Source organism: Stenella coeruleoalba, assembly GCF_951394435.1.
Source record: "Stenella coeruleoalba genome assembly, chromosome: 7".
Taxonomy (NCBI): Eukaryota; Metazoa; Chordata; class Mammalia; order Artiodactyla; family Delphinidae; genus Stenella; species Stenella coeruleoalba.
This window is the reverse complement of record NC_137153.1, coordinates 7,784,885-7,809,104: the sequence shown is the minus strand read 5'-3', so window position 1 is coordinate 7,809,104 and position 24,220 is coordinate 7,784,885. Positions and strand designations below refer to the sequence as shown.

Sequence of the window (24,220 nt, the reverse complement as noted above, 5' to 3'; positions counted from 1 at the left end):
ACATAATCAAATGCCGTTTAATATGCTATCTGAAGCCTTATCCAAAATATCCTTAGGTGCTCAATCTGGCTCAGGTGATGGAGCAAATGGCTCAGAGTTAACGAATGTGACTACTTTATTATTTTATCATGATGGAGTGATTCCTGTAAGGAATAAAAAAGTTAATCAGACCAGGGGAAATAACACGTTAAATTTTTTATCCTGTGTTCCAAATGTTAGGTACCCTCCGGTATTTACATCTTGTGCTGGTAAGGATTTTGCATCGTTGCAAGTTGCCCATGGTTTTCGATTATCATTTAATATAAAGTCTTTTGCGGGCAGAAAAGAATGTAATGCTTCTAATGTTACCTGGTATTCTGAAGGGTGGCCGTTTTATTCTTGGGTTGTGACTAATGATGCTGGCGCTAGCATGGATCTTTCTGCGTTGGCCATGATTCATTCTAGTAATGGCACCTTGTATAATGTAAGCGGGGAGGTTAAATTAGCTAATTTAAAGGTAGCTAATAAAAGTCAAATATATAAATTGAAAATACGTAATATACTAAATTCTTTGCATAATTATTCCAAGCCTGCAGCTGTGATATGTGTACAACCCCCTTTTATGTTTTTATTGTCTAATGATACAGAAGGATGTAATAAGGGCATTTCTTGCTGGATTTCACAATGTTGGAATGGAACAATCGTGCAGACTGCTGTAGTGCTACGTATACCTACATTTGTTCCCATTCCAGTTAAGGCAGATCCCGCTACTTTTCCATTAGTTAATTTGGTGAGGCAGCGGCGGGATTTTGGGATTACTGCTGCACTTATAATTGCCTTAACTGCTTCTGTGACGGCGGCCGCCACTGCTGCTGCAGCAATGGTGAATCAGGTACAATCAGCTGCTGTAATTAACGATATAGTAAAGCAAACGTCGCTAGCATTAGAAAATCAGAATCGTTTTAATACACATCTGCATGCTGGCATTTTATCTTTGAATCAACGGATGGATTTGCTGGAGGATGCCTTTGAAGAATTGTATGATATGCTTCAGCTTGGTTGTGTTGCTAAATTTAATCATCTTTGTGTTACTCCCTATAAAATTATAGGACGCTTGAACCAAAGTAAATTGATTGGAGAATATTTAAAAGGAAATTGGTCCAAAGAAGCAGAGAGACTGCTGTTTGAACAACGATTACAGATTATTCATCTTAATACTACCGAGTTACACCCTGTTTCTTTTGGGAATTTTGCTTCATGGCTATCCTCTACTTTTCTTTTCTTTAAAGAATGGGTAGGCATGGGGGCTTTTGGCATCCTTTGTGCAGTGGGGATTGCACTATGCCTATGGTTGGTGTGTCGTCTGAAACGTAAGTCACACACACAAAAGATCATGTTGATGCAAGCCTTGGTGGCCATTGAAAACGGCCAGCCTGCCGGTGCCTGGATCTCCCTGCTAAACAAGTCCTAGTGGTTGCCCCTGCACAGGATGGCCATGAGCCATTGCACTCCTAGTGGGAGCCTCTGCGAAATCAGCCCTTGCACCCCGCGCTGTAAGCAGCATTGCACTATGGGAGGGTGATTTCTGCCGCCCATGACAATAGCCCTTGAACAGCCATGTCCCCTTGGGGGCAAGACTTGTACGGGCGACCGTCGTGTGGTCTAAGGACATAAAGAAAAAGGGGGAGATGTGGGACGCCGCCAGGAAGGAGCTGGATTCTTGGTCCAGAGGAAGGCGAAGTTACATTGTTGCATCTTGCTTGCACTACCCGGGAGTGCCGCGTAAGGCGCCACGCGTGCATCCCGTGGATTGTAGGCGTAGCAATATATTGTCACATGTACTGACACACACCAATCCAGGGCTATTGTGTGGACCTGCTGGCCAGTATAAAGCCTGCCATATTCTGCTGCGTAGGGTCTTCCTTCCATCTTTCTTCAACTAAGCTGTGCTCCAATAAAGTGTGATACGAGAAGAATCTTGCGTGTGGTGACTCGTTATTCTGCTGGTCAGAAGCGGCTCGCCGCACATTTTTCACTTTCTGCGATGTTGAACTTGTACTGTAAACGAGGTTCTTGTAAACAGAGGCGTCCCAAACTTTGGGGTGGCTGTGTCTTTTTGATTTTAATTTCCCTAAGCTATAGGACCATAAGTGGCAGTGCCCTAGGCTCTGTTGCTTTGTTTTTTAGATGTTTCAGGAAACACCATACACTTCTCCCGAGTGTCTGTTGGCAATTTACATCCCGCCCATCAGCATAACAAGGCTCCCAGTTCTCCATGGCCTGTCCTGCCTTTCTGGATTTTACACTTTTTTCAGATGGCCCTTTTGACCGGGGGGAAGTGAGACTTCATTGTAGTGCAGATTTCCTTTGCAAGCTTGCTTGGTTGGCCAAAAAGGGCGTATGCGTTTTTTCCTGAATATATTCAGGAAAAAACGCATACGCCCTTTTTGGCCAAGTGTATCATTGTGGACGTTCTGCCTCTTTTCCTATGCTTTCAATGCAATTCCAGTCTACCTCCTGAAATCGGTTTCCTGCAATTCTGTCCCGCTTTCAAGTCCTCTTGGCAGCCTTACTTCAGTCTATTTTTGGACGATAGCTGTCATTTATAACTCTGCAGGTTTGTGAATTACAGTGCCCCTGAGCTCCTTTCTTCAACTCGCTTTCTTTTGAGCTGGCCGCAACACCGCAGGATGGCTTCAGGCCCTAATCTGGTTCCGGCACGGCACGCTGAGCCTTTGGTTAATTCCTCTTCCTGGTGGGAAATGAGAGTTAAATTTGCCCGTCCAGACACCTCCAGCTAGCCTCTCATTGGTTCTCGCTATTCCTGTTCATCTTCCGCAGAAATTGCAAACTGGGCCAAACAGGAGGTTAAAGGGACTGACTCTCCAAGTGGGGAGAGTGTTAGTAAAGCATCTGGAATGTTGCACCCGAGTACCATGGGAGGAAAACTGAGACATATTTCAACACGTCTCCCGATCACATGGTTGATCATACTCTAGGTTCCACATGCATGTTTTAGCTGAAGGAAGAATACCTTAAACCTGGGTAGTTGAAACCCGTGGAATGGGTACCATGCAATATGACTTCAAAGGGTCTTCATTTGCTCACCGAACCTCTCCAATCCTATCACTGCTGCGTTTATGCCCCTGTACACACGCTTGATTCTCTTTTGGAGACAAAGCAATCCATAGGTTTTCAGATACTTACTAGTCAGGTACATTCTTAGGCGTTTAATATGGGGTGTTGAATCCATTTCGTTGAGCAAGGAGTAGCTCTTGTCTATTCCATATTTGACTTAAGGAACTTTATCTGTGCTCATTTCAATCTCTGGTTTTATGCAGCACCCCAACTCACCTTTCCCCTTAAGCAAGCATAAGTTGGTTTTCTAAATTTGAGACCCTGTTCTGTTCTGTAATTCAGTTCCTGTGTAGCCAAGTTTACATTCCGTGTATTACTGATATCTTATGATTTTTCTTTTTCTGTGTGACTTGTTTCAGTTAGAATCATCATACCTGAATCCACTCATTGTGCTGCTAAGGGCCTGATGACACAGATTTCATTGCTGAGTGATATTGCTTTGTAAGTAAATACCACAACTTCTTTATCCATTTTTCACTTTCTGCGATGTTGAACTTGTACTGTAAACGAGGTTCTTGTAAACAGAGCCGTTCCAAACTTTGGGGTGGCTGTGTCTTTTTGATTTTAATTTCCCTAAGCTATAGGACCATAAGTGGAAGTGCCCTAGGCTCTGTTGCTTTGTTTTTTAGATGTTTCAGGAAACACCATACACTTCTCCCGAGTGTCTGTTGGCAATTTACATCCCGCCCATCAGCATAACAAGGCTCCCAGTTCTCAATGGCCTGTTGCCTTTCTGGATTTTACACTTTTTTCAGATGGCCCTTTTGACCGGGGGGAAGTGAGACTTCATTGTAGTGCAGATTTCGTTTGCAAGCTTGCTTGGTTGGCCAAAAAGGGCGTATGCGTTTTTTCCTGAATATATTCAGGAAAAAACGCATACGCCCTTCTTGGCCAAGTGCATCATTGTGGACGTTCTGCCTCTTTTCCTATCCTTTCAATGCAATTCCAGTCTACCTCCTGAAATCGGTTTCCTGCAATTCTGCCCCGCTTTCAAGTCCTCTTGGCAGCCTTACTTCAGTCTATTTTTGGACGATAGCTGTCATTTATAACTCTGCAGGTTTGTGAATTACAGTGCTCCTGAGCTCCTTTCTTCAACTCGCTTTCTTGTGACCTGGCCGCAACACCGCAGGATGGCTTCAGGCCCTAATCTGGTTCCGGCCCGGTATGCTGAGCCTTTGGTTAATTCCTCTTCCTGGTGGGAAATGAGAGTTAAATTTGCCCGTCCAGACACCTCCAGCTAATCTCTCATTGGTTCTCCCTATTCCTGTTCATCTTCCGCAGAAATTGCAAACTGGGCCAAACAGGAGGTTAAAGGGACTGACTCTCCAAGTGGGGAGAGTGTTAGTAAAGCGTCTGGAATGTTGCACCCGAGTACCAGGGGAGGAAAACTGAGACATATTTGAACACGTCTCCCGATCACATGGTTGATCATACTCTAGGTTCCACATGCATGTTTTAGCTGAAGGAAGAATACCTTAAACCTGGGTAGTTGAAACCCGTGGAATGGGTACCATGCAATATGACTTCAAAGGGTCTTCATTTGCTCACCGAACCACTCCAATCCTATCACTGCTGCGTTTATGCCCCTGTACACATGCTTGATTCTCTTTCGGAGACATAGCAATCCATAGGTTTTAAGATACTTACTAGTCAGGAACATTCTTAGGCGTTTAATATGGGGTGTTGAGTCCATTTCGTTGAGCAAGGAGTAGCTCTTGTCTATTCCATATTTGGCTTAAGGAACTTTATCTGTGCTCATTTCAATCTCTGGTTTTATGCAGCACCCCAACTCACCTTTACCCTTAAGCAAGAATAAGTTGGTTTTCTAAATTTGAGACCCTGTTCTGTTCTGTAATTCAGTTCCTGTGTAGCCAAGTTTACATTCCGTGTATTACTGATATCTTATGATGTTTCTTTTTCTGTGTGACTTATTTCAGTTAGAATCATCATACCTGAATCCACTCATTGTGCTGCTAAGGGCCTGATGACACAGATTTCATTGCTGAGTGATATTGCTTTGTAAGTAAATACCACAACTTCTTTATCCATTTTTCACTTTCTGCGATGTTGAACTTGTACTGTAAACGAGGTTCTTGTAAACAGAGGCGTCCCAAACTTTGGGGTGGCTGTGTCTTTTTGATTTTAATTTCCCTAAGCTATAGGACCATAAGTGGAAGTGCCCTAGGTTCTGTTGCTTTGTTTTTTAGATGTTTCAGGAAACACCATACACTTCTCCCGAGTGGTTGTTGGCAATTTACATCCCGCCCATCAGCATAACAAGGCTCCCAGTTCTCCATGGCCTGTCCTGCCTTTCTGGATTTTACACTTTTTTCAGATGGCCCTTTTGACCGGGGAGAAGTGAGACTTCATTGTAGTGCAGATTTCCTTTGCAAGCTTGCTTGGTTGGCCAAAAAGGGCGTATGCGTTTTTTCCTGAATATATTCAGGAAAAAACGCATACGCCCTTTTTGGCCAAGTGCATCATTGTGGACGTTCTGCCTCTTTTCCTATGCTTTCAATGCAATTCCAGTCTACCTCCTGAAATCGGTTTCCTGCAATTCTGCCCCGCTTTCAAGTCCTCTTGGCAGCCTTACTTCAGTCTATTTTTGGACGATAGCTGTCATTTATAACTCTGCAGGTTTGTGAATTACAGTGCCCCTGAGCTCCTTTCTTCAACTCGCTTTCTTGTGACCTGGCCGCAACACCGCAGGATGGCTTCAGGCCCTAATCTGGTTCCGGCACGGCACACTGAGCCTTTGGTTATTTCCTCTTCCTGTTGGGAAATGAGAGTTAAATTTGCCCGTCCAGACACCTCCAGCTAGTCTCTCATTGGTTCTCGCTATTCCTGTTCATCTTCCGCAGAAATTGCAAACTGGGTCAAACAGGAGGTTAAAGGCGCTGACTCTCCAAGTCGGGAGAGTGTTAGTAAAGCGTCTGGAATGTTGCACCCGAGTACCAGGGGAGGAAAACTGAGACATATTTGAACACGTCTCCCGTTCACATGGTTGATCATACTTGGGTTCCACATGCATGTTTTAGCTGAAGGAAGAATACCTTAAACCTGGAGAGTTAAGACCCGTGTAATGGGTACCATGCAATATGACTTCAAAGGGTCTTCATTTGCTCACCGAACCTCTCCAATCCTATCACTGCTGCGTTTATGCCCCTGTACACATGCTTGATTCTCTTTCGGAGACATAGCAATCCATAGGTTTTAAGATACTTACTAGTCAGGTACATTCTTAGGCGTTTAATATGCGGTGTTGAGTCCATTTCGTTGAGCAAGGAGTAGCTCTTGTCTATTCCATATTTGACTTAAGGAACTTTATCTGTGCTCATTTCAATCTCTGGTTTTATGCAGCACCCCAACTCACCTTTACCCTTAAGCAAGCATAAGTTGGTTTTCTAAATTTGAGACCCTGTTCTGTTCTGTAATTCAGTTCCTGTGTAGCCAAGTTTACATTCCGTGTATTACTGATATCTTATGATGTTTCTCTTTCTGTGTGACTTACTTCAGTTAGAATCATCATACCTGAATCCACTCATTGTGCTGCTAAGGGCCTGATGACACAGATTTCATTGCTGAGTGATATTGCTTTGTAAGTAAATACCACAACTTCTTTATCCATTTTTCACTTTCTGCGATGTTGAACTTGTACTGTAAACGAGGTTCTTGTAAACAGAGCCGTTCCAAACTTTGGGGTGGCTGTGTCTTTTAGATTTTAATTTCCCTAAGCTATAGGACCATAAGTGGAAGTGCCCTAGGTTCTGTTGCTTTGTTTTTTAGATGTTTCAGGAAACACCATACACTTCTCCCGAGTGGTTGTTGGCAATTTACATCCCGCCCATCAGCATAACAAGGCTCCCAGTTCTCCATGGCCTGTCCTGCCTTTCTGGATTTTACACTTTTTTCAGATGGCCCTTTTGACCGGGGGGAAGTGAGACTTCATTGTAGTGCAGATTTCCTTTGCAAGCTTGCTTGGTTGGCCAAAAAGGGCGTATGCGTTTTTTCCTGAATATATTCAGGAAAAAACACATACGCCCTTTTTGGCCAAGTGCATCATTGTGGACGTTCTGCCTCTTTTCCTATGCTTTCAATGCAATTCCAGTCTACCTCCTGAAATCGGTTTCCTGCAATTCTGCCCCGCTTTCAAGTCCTCTTGGCAGCCTTACTTCAGTCTATTTTTGGACGATAGCTGTCATTTATAACTCTGCAGGTTTGTGAATTACAGTGCCCCTGAGCTCCTTTCTTCAACTCGCTTTCTTTTGAGCTGGCCGCAACACCGCAGGATGGCTTCAGGCCCTAATCTGGTTCCGGCACGGCACGCTGAGCCTTTGGTTATTTCCTCTTCCTGGTGGGAAATGAGAGTTAAATTTGCCCGTCCAGACACCTCCAGCTAGCCTCTCATTGGTTCTCCCTATTCCTGTTCATCTTCCGCAGAAATTGCAAACTGGGCCAAACAGGAGGTTAAAGGCGCTGACTCTCCAAGTGGGGAGAGTGTTAGTAAAGCGTCTGGAATGTTGCACCCGAGTACCAGGGGAGGAAAACTGAGACATATTTGAACACGTCTCCCGTTCACATGGTTGATCATACTTGGGTTCCACATGCATGTTTTAGCTGAAGGAAGAATACCTTAAACCTGGAGAGTTGAGACCCGTGTAATGGGTACCATGCAATATGACTTCAAAGGGTCTTCATTTGCTCACCGAACCTCTCCAATCCTATCACTGCTGCGTTTATGCCCCTGTACACATGCTTGATTCTCTTTTGGAGACATAGCAATCCATAGGTTTTACGATACTTACTAGTCAGGTACATTCTTAGGCATTTAATATGCGGTGTTGAGTCCATTTCGTTGAGCAAGGAGTAGCTCTTGTCTATTCCATATTTGACTTAAGGAACTTTATCTGTGCTCATTTCAATCTCTGGTTTTATGCAGCACCCCAACTCACCTTTACCCTTAAGCAAGCATAAGTTGGTTTTCTAAATTTGAGACCCTGTTCTGTTCTGTAATTCAGTTCCTGTGTAGCGAAGTTTACATTCCGTGTATTACTGATATCTTATGATGTTTCTTTTTCTGTGTGACTTATTTCAGTTACAATCATCATACCTGAATCCACTCATTGTGATGCTAAGGGCCTGATGACATAGATTTCATTGCTGAGTGATATTTCTTTGTAAGTAAATACCACAACTTTATCCATTTTTCACTTTCTGCGATGTTGAACTTGTACTGTAAACGAGGTTCTTGTAAACAGTGGCGTCCCAAACTTTGGGGTTGCTGTGTCTTTTTGATTTTAATTTCCCTAAGCTATAGGAGCATAAGTGGCAGTTCCCTAGGCTCTGTTGCTTTGTTTTTTAGATGTTTCAGGAAACACCATACACTTCTCCCGAGTGTCTGTTGGCAATTTACATCCCGCCCATCAGCATAACAAGGCTCCCAGTTCTCCATGGCCTGTCCTGCCTTTCTGGATTTTACACTTTTTTCAGATGGCCCTTTTGACCGGGGGGAAGTGAGACTTCATTGTAGTGCAGATTTCCTTTGCAAGCTTGCTTGGTTGGCCAAAAAGGGCGTATGCGTTTTTTCCTGAATATATTCAGGAAAAAACGCATACGCCCTTTTTGGCCAAGTGCATCATTGTGGACGTTCTGCCGCTTTTCCTATGCTTTCAATGCAATTCCAGTCTACCTCCTGAAATCGGTTTCCTGCAATTCTGCCCCGCTTTCAAGTCCTCTTGGCAGCCTTACTTCAGTCTATTTTTGGACGATAGCTGTCATTTATAACTCTGCAGGGTTGTGAATTACAGTGCCCCTGAGCTCCTTTCTTCAACTTGCTTTCTTGTGACCTGGCCGCAACACCGCAGGATGGCTTCAGGCCCTAATCTGGTTCCGGCACGGCACGCTGTGCCTTTGGTTATTTCCTCTTCCTGGTGGGAAATGAGAGTTAAATTTCCCCGTCCAGACACCTCCAGCTGGTCTCTCATTGGTTCTCGCTATTCCTGTTCATCTTCCGCAGAAATTGCAACCTGGGCCAAACAGGAGGTTAAAGGCGCTGACTCTCCAAGTGGGGAGAGTGTTAGTAAAGCGTCTGGAATGTTGCACCCGAGTACCAGGGGAGGAAAACTGAGACATATTTGAACACGTCTCCCGATCACATGGTTGATCATACTCTAGGTTCCACATGCATGTTTTAGCTGAAGGAAGAATACCTTAAACCTGGGTAGTTGAAACCCGTGGAATGGGTACCATGCAATATGACTTCAAAGGGTCTTCATTTGCTCACCGAACCTCTCTAATCCTATCACTGCTGCGTTTATGCCCCTGTACACATGCTTGATTCTCTTTTGGAGACATAGCAATCCATAGGTTTTAAGATACTTACAAGTCAGGTACATTCTTAGGCGTTTAATATGCGGTGTTGAGTCCCTTTCGTTGAGCAAGGAGTAGCTCTTGTCTATTCCATATTTGGCTTAAGGAACTTTATCTGTGCTCATTTCAATCTCTGGTTTTATGCAGCACCCCAACTCACCTTTACCCTTAAGCAAGCATAAGTTGTTTTTCTAAATTTGAGTCCCTGTTCTGTTCTGTAATTTAGTTCCTGTGTAGCCAAGTTTACATTCCATGTATTACTGATATCTTATGATGTTTCTTTTTCTGTGTGACTTACTTCAGTTAGAATCATCATACCTGAATCCACTCATTGTGCTGCTAAGGGCCTGATGACACAGATTTCATTGCTGAGTGATATTGCTTTGTAAGTAAATACCACAACTTCTTTATCCATTTTTCACTTTCTGCGATGTTGAACTTGTACTGTAAACGAGGTTCTTGTAAACAGAGGCGTCCCAAACTTTGGGGTGGCTGTGTCTTTTTGATTTTAATTTCCCTAAGCTATAGGACCATAAGTGGCAGTGCCCTAGGCTCTGTTGCTTTGTTTTTTAGATGTTTCAGGAAACACCATACACTTCTCCCGAGTGTCTGTTGGCAATTTACATCCCGCCCATCATCATAACAAGGCTCCCAGTTCTCCATGGCCTGTTGCCTTTCTGGATTTTACACTTTTTTCAGATGGCCCTTTTGACCGGGGGGAAGTGAGACTTCATTGTAGTGCAGATTTCCTTTGCAAGCTTGCTTGGTTGGCCAAAAAGGGCGTATGCGTTTTTTCCTGAATATATTCAGGAAAAAACGCATACGCCCTTTTTGGCCAAGTGCATCATTGTGGACGTTCTGCCTCTTTTCCTATGCTTTCAATGCAATTCCAGTCTGCCTCCTGAAATCGGTTTCCTGCAATTCTGCCCCGCTTTCAAGTCTTCTTGGCAGCCTTACTTCAGTCTATTTTTGGACGATAGCTGTCATTTATAACTCTGCAGGTTTGTGAATTACAGTGCCCCTGAGCTCCTTTCTTCAACTCGCTTTCTTGTGACCTGGCCGCAACACCGCAGGATGGCTTCAGGCCCTAATCTGGTTCTGGCCCGGCATGCTGAGCCTTTGGTTAATTCCTCTTCCTGGTGGGAAATGAGAGTTAAATTTGCCCGTTCAGACACCTCCAGCTAGTCTCTCATTGGTTCTCGCTATTCCTGTTCATCTTCCGCAGAAATTGCAAACTGGGCCAAACAGGAGGTTAAAGGTGCTGACTCTCCAAGTCGGGAGAGTGTTAGTAAAGCGTCTGGAATGTTGCACCCGAGTACCAGGGGAGGAAAACTGACACATATTTGAACACGTCTCCCGTTCACATGGTTGATCATGCTTGGGTTCCACATGCATGTTTTAGCTGAAGGAAGAATACCTTAAACCTGGAGAGTTGAGACCCGTGTAATGGGTACCATGCAATATGACTTCAAAGGGTCTTCATTTGCTCACCGAACCTCTCCAATCCTATCACTGCTGCGTTTATGCCCCTGTACACATGCTTGATTCTCTTTTGGAGACATAGCAATCCATAGGTTTTACGATACTTGTCAGGTACATTCTTAGGCGTTTAATATGCGGTGTTGAGTCCATATCGTTGAGCAAGGAGTAGCTCTTGTCTATTCCATATTTGACTTAAGGAACTTTATCTGTGCTCATTTCAATCTCTGGTTTTATGCAGCACCCCAACTCACCTTTACCCTTAAACAAGCATAAGTTGGTTTTCTAAATTTGAGACCCTGTTCTGTTCTGTAATTCAGTTCCTGTGTAGCCAAGTTTACATTCCGTGTATTACTGATATCTTATGATGTTTCTTTTTCTGTGTGACTTACTTCAGTTAGAATCATCATACCTGAATCCACTCATTGTGCTGCTAAGGGCCTGATGACACAGATTTCATTGCTGAGTGATATTGCTTTGTAAGTAAATACCACAACTTCTTTATCCATTTTTCACTTTCTGCGATGTTGAACTTGTACTGTAAACGAGGTTCTTGTAAACAGAGCCGTTCCAAACTTTGGGGTGGCTGTGTCTTTTTGATTTTAATTTCCCTAAGCTATAGGACCATAAGTGGAAGTGCCCTAGGCTCTGTTGCTTTGTTTTTTAGATGTTTCAGGAAACACCATACACTTCTCCCAAGTGTCTGTTGGCAATTTACATCAGGCCCATCAGCATAAAAAGGCTCCCAGTTCTCAATGGCCTGTTGCCTTTCTGGATTTTACACTTTTTACAGATGGCCCTTTTGACCGGGGGGAAGTGAGACTTCATTGTAGTGCAGATTTCCTTTGCAAGCTTGCTTGGTTGGCCAAAAAGGGCGTATGCGTTTTTTCCTGAATATATTCAGGAAAAAACGCATACGCCCTTTTTGTCCAAGTGCATCATTGTGGACGTTCTGCCTCTTTTCCTATGCTTTCAATGCAATTCCAGTCTACCTCCTGAAATCGGTTTCCTGCAATTCTGCCCCGCTTTCAAGTCCTCTTGGCAGCCTTACTTCAGTCTATTTTTGGACGATAGCTGTCATTTATAACTCTGCAGGTTTGTGAATTACAGTGCCCCTGAGCTCCTTTCTTCAACTCGCTTTCTTTTGAGCTGGCCGCAACACCGCAGGATGGCTTCAGGCCCTAATCTGGTTCCGGTACGGCACGCTGAGCCTTTGGTTATTTCCTCTTCCTGGTGGGAAATGAGAGTTAAATTTGCCCGTCCAGACACCTCCAGCTAGCCTCTCATTGGTTCTCGCTATTCCTGTTCATCTTCCGCAGAAATTGCAAACTGGGCCAAACAGGAGGTTAAAGGCGCTCACTCTCCAAGTGGGGAGAGTGTTAGTAAAGCGTCTGGAATGTTGCACCCGAGTACCAGGGGAGGAAAACTGACACATATTTGAACACGTCTCCCGTTCACATGGTTGATCATACTTGGGTTCCACATGCATGTTTTAGCTGAAGGAAGAATACCTTAAACCTGGAGAGTTGAGACCCGTGTAATGGGTACCATGCAATATGACTTCAAAGGGTCTTCATTTGCTCACCGAACCTCTCCAATCCTATCACTGCTGCGTTTATGCCCCTGTACACATGCTTGATTCTCTTTCGGAGACATAGCAATCCATAGGTTTTACGATACTTACTAGTCAGGTACATTCTTAGGCGTTTAATATGCGGTGTTGAGTCCATTTCGTTGAGCAAGGAGTAGCTCTTGTCTATTCCATATTTGACTTAAGGAACTTTATCTGTGCTCATTTCAATCTCTGGTTTTATGCAGCACCCCAACTCACCTTTACCCTTAAGCAAGCATAAGTTGGTTTTCTAAATTTGAGACCCTGTTCTGTTCTGTAATTCAGTTCCTGTGTAGCCAAGTTTACATTCCGTGTATTACTGATATCTTATGATGTTTCTTTTTCTGTGTGACTTATTTCAGTTAGAATCATCATACCTGAATCCACTCATTGTGCTGCTAAGGGCCTGATGACACAGATTTCATTGCTGAGTGATATTGCTTTGTAAGTAAATACCACAACTTCTTTATCCATTTTTCACTTTCTGCGATGTTGAACTTGTACTGTAAACGAGGTTCTTGTAAACAGAGGCGTCCCAAACTTTGGGGTGGCTGTGTCTTTTTGATTTTAATTTCCCTAAGCTATAGGACCATAAGTGGCAGTGCCCTAGGCTCTGTTGCTTTGTTTTTTAGATGTTTCAGGAAACACCATACACTTCTCCCGAGTGTCTGTTGGCAATTTACATCCCGCCCATCAGCATAACAAGGCTCCCAGTTCTCCATGGCCTGTCCTGCCTTTCTGGATTTTACACTTTTTTCAGATGGCCCTTTTGACCGGGGAGAAGTGAGACTTCATTGTAGTGCAGATTTCCTTTGCAAGCTTGCTTGGTTGGCCAAAAAGGGCGTATGCGTTTTTTCCTGAATATATTCAGGAAAAAACGCATACGCCCTTTTTGGCCAAGTGCATCATTGTGGACGTTCTGCCTCTTTTCCTATGCTTTCAATGCAATTCCAGTCTACCTCCTGAAATCGGTTTCCTGCAATTCTGCCCCGCTTTCAAGTCCTCTTGGCAGCCTTACTTCAGTCTATTTTTGGACGATAGCTGTCATTTATAACTCTGCAGGTTTGTGAATTACAGTGCCCCTGAGCTCCTTTCTTCAACTCGCTTTCTTTTGAGCTGGCCGCAACACCACAGGATGGCTTCAGGCCCTAATCTGGTTCCGGTACGGCACGCTGAGCCTTTGGTTATTTCCTCTTCCTGGTGGGAAATGAGAGTTAAATTTGCCCGTCCAGACACCTCCAGCTAGCCTCTCATTGGTTCTCACTATTCCTGTTCATCTTCCGCAGAAATTGCAAACTGGGCCAAACAGGAGGTTAAAGGCGCTGACTCTCCAAGTGGGGAGAGAGTTAGTAAAGCATCTGGAATGTTGCACCCGAGTACCAGGGGAAGAAAACTGAGACATATTTGAACACGTCTCCCGATCACATGGTTGATCATACTCTGGGTTCCACATGCATGTTTTAGCTGAAGGAAGAATACCTAAAACCTGGGTAGTTGAAACCCGTGGAATGGGTACCATGCAATATGACTTCAAAGGGTCTTCATTTGCTCACCGAACCTCTCCAATCCTATCACTGCTGCGTTTATGCCCCTGTACACATGCTTGATTCTCTTTCGGAGACATAGCAATCCATAGGTTTTAAGATACTTACTAGTCAGGTACATTCTTAGGCGTTTAATATGCGGTGTTGAGTCCATTTCGTTGAGCAAGGAGTAGCTCTTGTCTATTCCATATTTCGTTTAAGGAACTTTATCTGTGCTCATTTCAATCTCTGGTTTTATGCAGCAACCCAACTCACCTTTCCCCTTAAGCAAGCATAAGTTGGTTTTCTAAATTTGAGAACCTATTCTGTTTTGGAATTCAGTTCCTGTGTAGCCAAGTTTACATTCCGTGTATTAGTGATATCTTATGATGTTTCTTTTTCTGTGTGACTTATTTCAGTTAGAATCATCGTACCTGAATCTACTCATTATGCTGCTACGGGCCTGATGACATAGATTTCATTGCTGAGTGATTCTGCATTGTACGTAACTACCACAAGTTCTTTATCCATTTTTCACTTTCTGTGATGTTGAACTTGTACTGTAAACGAGGTTCTTGTAAACAGAGCCGTTCAAAACTTTGGGGTGGCTGTGTCTTTTTGATTTTAATTTCCCTAAGCTATAGGACCATAAGTGGAAGTGCCCTAGGCTCTGTTGTTTTGTTTTTTAGATGTTTCAGGAAACACCATACACTTCTCCCAAGTGTCTGTTGGCAATTTACATCCCGCCCATCAGCATAACAAGGCTCCCAGTTCTCAATGGCCTGTTGCCTTTCTGGATTTTACACTTTTTTCAGATGGCCCTTTTGACCGGGGGGAAGTGAGACTTCATTGTAGTGCAGATTTCCTTTGCAAGCTTGCTTGGTTGGCCAAAAAGGGCGTATGCGTTTTTTCCTGAATATATTCAGGAAAAAACGCATACGCCCTTTTTGGCCAAGTGCATCATTGTGGACGTTCTGCCTCTTTTCCTATGCTTTCAATGCAATTCCAGTCTACCTCCTGAAATCGGTTTCCTGCAATTCTGCCCCGCTTTCAAGTCCTCTTGGCAGCCTTACTTCAGTCTATTTTTGGACGATAGCTGTCATTTATAACTCTGCAGGTTTGTGAATTACAGTGCCCCTGAGCTCCTTTCTTCAACTCGCTTTCTTTTGAGCTGGCCGCAACACCGCAGGATGGCTTCAGGCCCTAATCTGGTTCCGGCACGGCACGCTGAGCCTTTGGTTAATTCCTCTTCCTGGTGGGAAATGAGAGTTAAATTTGCCCGTCCAGACACCTCCAGCTAGCCTCTCATTGGTTCTCGCTATTCCTGTTCATCTTCCGCAGAAATTGCAAACTGGGCCAAACGGGAGGTTAAAGGGACTGACTCTCCAAGGCGGGAGAGTGTTAGTAAAGCGTCTGGAATGTTGCACCCGAGTACCAGGGTACGAAAACTGAGACATATTTGAACACGTCTCCCGATCACATGGTTGATCATACTCTAGGTTCCACATGCATGTTTTAGCTGAAGGAAGAATACCTTAAACCTGGGTAGTTGAAACCCGTGGAATGGGTACCATGCAATATGACTTCAAAGGGTCTTCATTTGCTCACCGAACCTCTCCAATCCTATCACTGCTGCGTTTATGCCCCTGTACACATGCTTGATTCTCTTTCGGAGACATAGCAATCCATAGGTTTTAAGATACTTACTAGTCAGGTACATTCTTAAGCGTTTAATATGCGGTGTTGAGTCCATTTCGTTGAGCAAGGAGTAGCTCTTGTCTATTCCATATTTGACTTAAGGAACTTTATCTGTGCTCATTTCAATCTCTGGTTTTATGCAGCACCCCAACTCACCTTTCCCCTTAAGCAAGCATAAGTTGGTTTTCTAAATTTGAGACCCTGTTCTGTTCTGTAATTCAGTTCCTGTGTAGCCAAGTTTACATTCCGTGTATTACTGATATCTTATGATGTTTCTTTTTCTGTGTGACTTACTTCAGTTAGAATCATCATACCTGAATCCACTCATTGTGCTGCTAAGGGCCTGATGACACAGATTTCATTGCTGAGTGATATTGCTTTGTAAGTAAATACCACAACTTCTTTATCCATTTTTCACATTCTGTGATGTTGAACTTGTACTGTAAACGAGGTTCTTGTAAACAGAGCCGTTCCAAATTTTGGGGTGGCTGTGTCTTTTTGATTTTAATTTCCCTAAGCTATAGGACCATAAGTGGCAGTGCCCTAGGCTCTGTTGCTTTGTTTTTTAGATGTTTCAGGAAACACCATACACTTCTCCCGAGTGGTTGTTGGCAATTTACATCCCGCCCATCAGCATAACAAGGCTCCCAGTTCTCCATGGCCTGTCCTGCCTTTCTGGATTTTACACTTTTTTCAGATGGCCCTTTTGACCGGGGGGAAGTGAGACTTCATTGTAGTGCAGATTTCCTTTGCAAGCTTGCTTGGTTGGCCAAAAAGGGCGTATGCGTTTTTTCCTGAATATATTCAGGAAAAAACGCATACGCCCTTTTTGGCCAAGTGCATCATTGTGGACGTTCTGCCTCTTTTCCTATGCTTTCAATGCAATTCCAGTCTACCTCCTGAAATCGGTTTCCTGCAATTCTGCCCCGCTTTCAAGTCCTCTTGGCAGCCTTACTTCAGTCTATTTTTGGACGATAGCTGTCATTTATAACTCTGCAGGTTTGTGAATTACAGTGCCCCTGAGCTCCTTTCTTCAACTCGCTTTCTTGTGACCTGGCCGCAACACCGCAGGATGGCTTCAGGCCCTAATCTGGTTCCGGTACGGCACGCTGAGCCTTTGGTTATTTCCTCTTCCTGTTGGGAAATGAGAGTTAATTTTGCCCGTCCAGACACCTCCAGCTAGCCTCTCATTGGTTCTCGCTATTCCTGTTCATCTTCCGCAGAAATTGCAAACTGGGCCAAACAGGAGGTTAAAGGCGCTGACTCTCCAAGTGGGGAGAGAGTTAGTAAAGCGTCTGGAATGTTGCACCCGAGTACCAGGGGAGGAAAACTGAGACATATTTGAACACGTCTCCCGATCACATGGTTGATCATACTCTGGGTTCCACATGCATGTTTTAGCTGAAGGAAGAATACCTAAAACCTGGGTAGTTGAAACCCGTGGAATGGGTACCATGCAATATGACTTCAAAGGGTCTTCATTTGCTCACCGAACCTCTCCAATCCTATCACTGCTGCGTTTATGCCCCTGTACACATGCTTGATTCTCTTTCGGAGACATAGCAATCCATAGGTTTTAAGATACTTACTAGTCAGGTACATTCTTAGGCGTTTAATATGCGGTGTTGAGTCCATTTCGTTGAGCAAGGAGTAGCTCTTGTCTATTCCATATTTGGCTTAAGGAACTTTATCTGTGCTCATTTCAATCTCTGGTTTTATGCAGCAACCCAACTCACCTTTCCCCTTAAGCAAGCAGAAGTTGGTTTTCTAAATTTGAGAACCTGTTCTGTTTTGGAATTGAGTTCCTGTGTAGCCAAGTTTACATTCCGTGTATTAGTGATATCTTATGATGTTCCTTTTTCTGTGTGACTTATTTCAGTTAGAATCATCGTACCTGAATCTACTGATTATGCTGCTATGGGCCTGATGACATAGATTTCATTGCTGAGTGATACTGCATTGTACCTAAGTACCACAAGTTCTTTATCCATTTTTCACTTTCTGCGATGTTGAACTTGTACTGTAAACGAGGTTCTTGTAAATAGAGCCGTTCAAAACTTTGGGGTGGCTGTGTCTTTTTGATTTTAATTTCCCTAAGCTATAGGACCATAAGTGGCAGTGCCCTAGGCTCTGTTGCTTTGTTTTTTAGATGTTTCAGGAAACACCATACACTTCTCCCAAGTGTCTGTTGGCAATTTACATCCCGCCCATCAGCATAACAAGGCTCCCAGTTCTCAATGGCCTGTTGCCTTTCTGGATTTTACACATTTTTCAGATGGCCCTTTTGACCAGGGGGAAGTGAGACTTCATTGTAGTGCAGATTTCCTTTGCAAGCTTGCTTGGTTGGCCAAAAAGGGCGTATGCGTTTTTTCCTGAATATATTCAGGAAAAAACGCATACGCCCTTTTTGGCCAAGTGCATCATTGTGGACGTTCTGCCTCTTTTCCTATGCTTTCAATGCAATTCCAGTCTACCTCCTGAAATCGGTTTCCTGCAATTCTGCCCCGCTTTCAAGTCCTCTTGGCAGCCTTACTTCAGTCTATTTTTGGACGATAGCTGTCATTTATAACTCTGCAGGTTTGTGAATTACAGTGCCCCTGAGCTCCTTTCTTCAACTCGCTTTCTTGTGACCTGGCCGCAACACCGCAGGATGGCTTCAGGCCCTAATCTGGTTCCGGCACGGCACGCTGAGCCTTTGGTTAATTCCTCTTCCTGGTGGGAAATGAGAGTTAAATTTGCCCGTCCAGACACCTCCAGCTAGCCTCTCATTGGTTCTCGCTATTCCTGTTCATCTTCCGCAGAAATTGCAAACTGGGCCAAACAGGAGGTTAAAGGCGCTGACTCTCCAAGTGGGGAGAGTGTTAGTAAAGCGTCTGGAATGTTGCACCCGAGTACCAGGGGAGGAAAACTGAGACATATTTGAACACGTCTCCCATTCACATGGTTGATCATACTTGGGTTCCACATGCATGTTTTAGCTGAAGGAAGAATACCTTAAACCTGGAGAGTTGAGACCCGTGTAATGGGTACCATGCAATATGACTTCAAAGGGTCTTCATTTGCTCCCCGAACCAATCCAATCCTATCACTGCTGCGTTTATGCCCCTGTACACATGCTTGATTCTCTTTTGGAGACATAGCAATCCATAGGTTTTACGATACTTACTAGTCAGGTACATTCTTAGGCGTTTAATATGCGTTGTTGAGTCCATTTCGTTGAGCAAGGAGTAGCTCTTGTCTATTCCATATTTGGCTTAAGGAACTTTATCTGTGCTCATTTCAATCTCTGGTTTTATGCAGCACCCCAACTCACCTTTCCCCTTAAGCAAGCATAAGTTGGTTTTCTAAATTTGAGACCCTGTTCTGTTCTGTAATTCAGTTCTTGTGTAGCCAAGTTTACATTCCGTGTATTACTGATATCTTATGATGTTTCTTTTTCTGTGTGACTTATTTCAGTTAGAATCATCATACCTGAATCCACTCATTGTGCTGCTAAGGGCCTGATGACACAGATTTCATTGCTGAGTGATATTGCTTTGTAAGTAAATACCACAACGTCTTTATCCATTTTTCACTTTCTGCGATGTTGAACTTGTACTGTAAACGAGGTTCTTGTAAACAGAGGCGTCCCAAACTTTGGGGTGGCTGTGTCTTTTTGATTTTAATTTCCCTAAGCTATAGGACCATAAGTGACAGTGCCCTAGGCTCTGTTGCTTTGTTTTTTAGATGTTTCATGAAACACCATACACTTCTCCCGAGTTTCTGTTGGCAATTTACATCCCGCCCATCAGCATAACAAGGCTCCCAGTTCTCAATGGCCTGTTGTCTTTCTGGATTTTACACTTTTTTCAGATGGCCCTTTTGACCGGGGGGAAGTGAGACTTCATTGTAGTGCAGATTTCTTTGCAAGCTTGCTTGGTTGGCCAAAAAGGGCGTATGCGTTTTTTCCTGAATATATTCAGGAAAAAACGCATACGCCCTTTTTGGCCAAGTGCATCATTGTGGACGTTCTGCCTCTTTTCCTATGCTTTCAATGCAATTCCAGTCTACCTCCTGAAATCGGTTTCCTGCAATTCTGCCCCGCTTTCAAGGCCTCTTGGCAGCCTTACTTCAGTCTATTTTTGGACGATAGCTGTCATTTATAACTCTGCAGGTTTGTGAATTACAGTGCCCCTGAGCTCCTTTCTTCAACTCGCTTTCTTGTGACCTGGCCGCAACACCGCAGGATGGCTTCAGGCCCTAATCTGGTTCCGGCCCGGCATGCTGAGCCTTTGGTTAATTCCTCTTCCTGGTGGGAAATGAGAGTTAAATTTGCCCGTCCAGACACCTCCAGCTAGCCTCTCATTGGTTCTCGCTATTCCTGTTCATCTTCCGCAGAAATTGCAAACTGGGCCAAACAGGAGGTTAAAGGGACTGACTCTCCAAGTCGGGAGAGTGTTAGTAAAGCGTCTGGAATGTTGCACCCGAGTACCAGGGGAGGAAAACTGAGACATATTTGAACACGTCTCCCGTTCACATGGTTGATCATACTCTGGGTTCCACATGCATGTTTTAGCTGAAGGAAGAATACCTTAAACCTGGAGAGTTGAGACCCGTGTAATGGGTACCATGCAATATGACTTCAAAGGGTCTTCATTTGCTCACCGAACCTCTCCAATCCTATCACTGCTGCGTTTATTCCCCTGTACACACGCTTGATTCTCTTTTGGAGACATAGCAATCCATAGGTTTTAAGATACTTACTAGTCAGGTACATTCTTAGGGGTTTAATATGGGGTTTTGAGTCCATTTCGTTGAGCAAGGAGTAGCTCTTGTCTATTCCATATTTGGCTTAAGGAACTTTATCTGTGCTCATTTCAATCTCTGGTTTTATGCAGCACCCCAACTCACCTTTACCCTTAAGCAAGCATAAGTTGGTTTTCTAAATTTGAGACCCTGTTCTGTTCTGTAATTCAGTTCCTGTGTAGCCAAGTTTACATTCCGTGTATTACTGATATCTTATGATGTTTCTTTTTCTGTGTGACTTATTTCAGTTAGAATCATCATACCTCAATCCACTCATTGTGATGCTAAGGGCCTGATGACATAGAATTCATTGCTGAGTGATATTGCTTTGTAAGTAAATACCACAACTTCTTTATCCATTTTTCACTTTCTGCGATGTTGAACTTGTACTGTAAACGAGGTTCTTGTAAACAGAGCCGTTCCAAACTTTGGGGTGGCTGTGTCTTTTTGATTTTAATTTCCCTAAGCTATAGGACCATAAGTGGAAGTGCCCTAGGCTCTGTTGCTTTGTTTTTTAGATGTTTCAGGAAACACCATACACTTCTCCCAAGTGTCTGTTGGCAATTTACATCCCGCCCATCAGCATAACAAGGCTCCCAGTTCTCAATGGCCTGTTGCCTTTCTGGATTTTACACTTTTTTCAGATGACCCTTTTGACCGGGGGGAAGTGAGACTTCATTGTAGTGCAGATTTCCTTTGCAAGCTTGCTTGGTTGGCCAAAAAGGACGTATGCGTTTTTTCCTGAATATATTCAGGAAAAAATGCATACGCCCTTTTTGGCCAAGTGCATCATTGTGGACGTTCTGCCTCTTTTCCTATGCTTTCAATGCAATTCCAGTCTACCTCCTGAAATCGGTTTCCTGCAATTCTGCCCCGCTTTCAAGTCCTCTTGGCAGCCTTACTTCAGTCTATTTTTGGACGATAGCTGTCATTTATAACTCTGCAGGTTTGTGAATTACAGTGCCCCTGAGCTCCTTTCTTCAACTCGCTTTCTTTTGAGCTGGCCGCAACACCGCAGGATGGCTTCAGGCCCTAATCTGGTTCCGGTACGGCACGCTGAGCCTTTGGTTATTTCCTCTTCCTGGTGGGAAATGAGAGTTAAATTTGCCCGTCCAGACACCTCCAGCTAGCCTCTCATTGGTTCTCGCTATTCCTGTTCATCTTCCGCAGAAATTGCAAACTGGGCCAAACAGGAGGTTAAAGGGACTGACTCTCCAAGTCGGGAGAGTGTTAGTAAAGCGTCTGGAATGTTGCACCCGAGTACCAGGGGAGGAAAACTGAGACATATTTGAACACGTCTCCCGTTCACATGGTTGATCATACTTGGGTTCCACATGCATGTTTTAGCTGAAGGAAGAATACCTTAAACCTGGAGAGTTGAGACCCGTGTAATGGGTACCATGCAATATGACTTCAAAGGGTCTTCATTTGCTCACCGAACCTCTCCAATCCTATCACTGCTGCGTTTATGCCCCTGTACACATGCTTGATTCTCTTTCGGAGACATAGCAATCCATAGGTTTTACGATACTTACTAGTCAGGTACATTCTTAGGCGTTTAATATGCGGTGTTGAGTCCATTTCGTTGAGCAAGGAGTAGCTCTTGTCTATTCCATATTTGACTTAAGGAACTTTATCTGTGCTCATTTCAATCTCTGGTTTTATGCAGCACCCCAACTCACCTTTACCCTTAAGCAAGCATAAGTTGGTTTTCTAAATTTGAGACCCTGTTCTGTTCTGTAATTCAGTTCCTGTGTAGCCAAGTTTACATTCCGTGTATTACTGATATCTTATGATGTTTCTTTTTCTGTGTGACTTATTTCAGTTAGAATCATCATACCTGAATCCACTCATTGTGATGCTAAGGGCCTGATGACATAGATTTCATTGCTGAGTGATATTGCTTGGTAAGTAAATACCACAACTTCTTTATCCATTTTTCACTTTCTGCGATGTTGAACTTGTACTGTAAACGAGGTTCTTGTAAACAGAGGCGTCCCAAACTTTGGGGTGGCTGTGTCTTTTTGATTTTAATTTCCCTAAGCTATAGGACCATAAGTGGCAGTGCCCTAGGCTCTGTTGCTTTGTTTTTTAGATGTTTCAGGAAACACCATACACTTCTCCCGAGTGTCTGTTGGCAATTTACATCCCGCCCATCAGCATAACAAGGCTCCCAGTTCTCCATGGCCTGTCCTGCCTTTCTGGATTTTACACTTTTTTCAGATGGCCCTTTTGACCGGGGGGAAGTGAGACTTCATTGTAGTGCAGATTTCCTTTGCAAGCTTGCTTGGTTGGCCAAAAAGGGCGTATGCGTTTTTTCCTGAATATATTCAGGAAAAAACGCATACGCCCTTTTTGGCCAAGTGCATCATTGTGGACGTTCTGCCTCTTTTCCTATGCTTTCAATGCAATTCCAGTCTACCTCCTGAAATCGGTTTCCTGCAATTCTGCCCCGCTTTCAAGTCCTCTTGGCAGCCTTACTTCAGTCTATTTTTGGACGATAGCTGTCATTTATAACTCTGCAGGTTTGTGAATTACAGTGCCCCTGAGCTCCTTTCTTCAACTCGCTTTCTTGTGACCTGGCCGCAACACCGCAGGATGGCTTCAGGCCCTAATCTGGTTCCGGCCCGGCACGCTGAGCCTTTGGTTAATTCCTCTTCCTGGTGGGAAATGAGAGTTAAATTTGCCCGTCCAGACACCTCCAGCTAGCCTCTCATTGGTTCTCGCTATTCCTGTTCATCTTCCGCAGAAATTGCAAACTGGGCCAAACAGGAGGTTAAAGGCGCTGACTCTCCAAGTGGGGAGAGTGTTAGTAAAGCGTCTGGAATGTTGCACCCGAGTACCAGGGGAGGAAAACTGAGACATATTTGAACACGTCTCCCGTTCACATGGTTGATCATACTTGGGTTCCACATGCATGTTTTAGCTGAAGGAAGAATACCTTAAACCTGGAGAGTTGAGACCCGTGTAATGGGTACCATGCAATATGACTTCAAAGGGTCTTCATTTGCTCACCGAACCTCTCCAATCCTATCACTGCTGCGTTTATTTCCCTGTACACATGCTTGATTCTCTTTCGGAGACATAGCAATCCATAGGTTTTACGATACTTACTAGTCAGGTACATTCTTAGGCGTTTAATATGCGGTGTTGAGTCCATTTCGTTGAGCAAGGAGTAGCTCTTGTCTATTCCATATTTGACTTAAGGAACTTTATCTGTGCTCATTTCAATCTCTGGTTTTATGCAGCACCCCAACTCACCTTTCCCCTTAAGCAAGCATAAGTTGGTTTTCTAAATTTGAGACCCTGTTCTGTTCTGTAATTCAGTTCCTGTGTAGCCAAGTTTACATTCCGTGTATTACTGATATCTTATGATGTTTCTTTTTCTGTGTGACTTATTTCAGTTACAATCATCATACCTGAATCCACTCATTGTGATGCTAAGGGCCTGATGACATAGATTTCATTGCTGAGTGATATTGCTTTGTAAGTAAATACCACAACTTCTTTATCCATTTTTGTGGGACGCCGCCAGGAAGGAGCTGGATTCTTGGTCCAGAGGAAGGCGAAGTTACATTGTTGCATCTTGCTTGCACTACCCGGGAGTGCCGCGTAAGGCGCCACGCGTGCATCCCGT

At 43.9% G+C, this 24,220-nt stretch overlaps 1 long non-coding RNA gene across 5 annotated transcripts in view; it reads left to right on the top strand.

Moving 5' to 3' along the window:
* Window positions 1-24,220, top strand: part of LOC307189342 — a 417,306-nt gene that overhangs the window by 118,359 nt on the left and 274,727 nt on the right. The window lies entirely within an intron of this gene.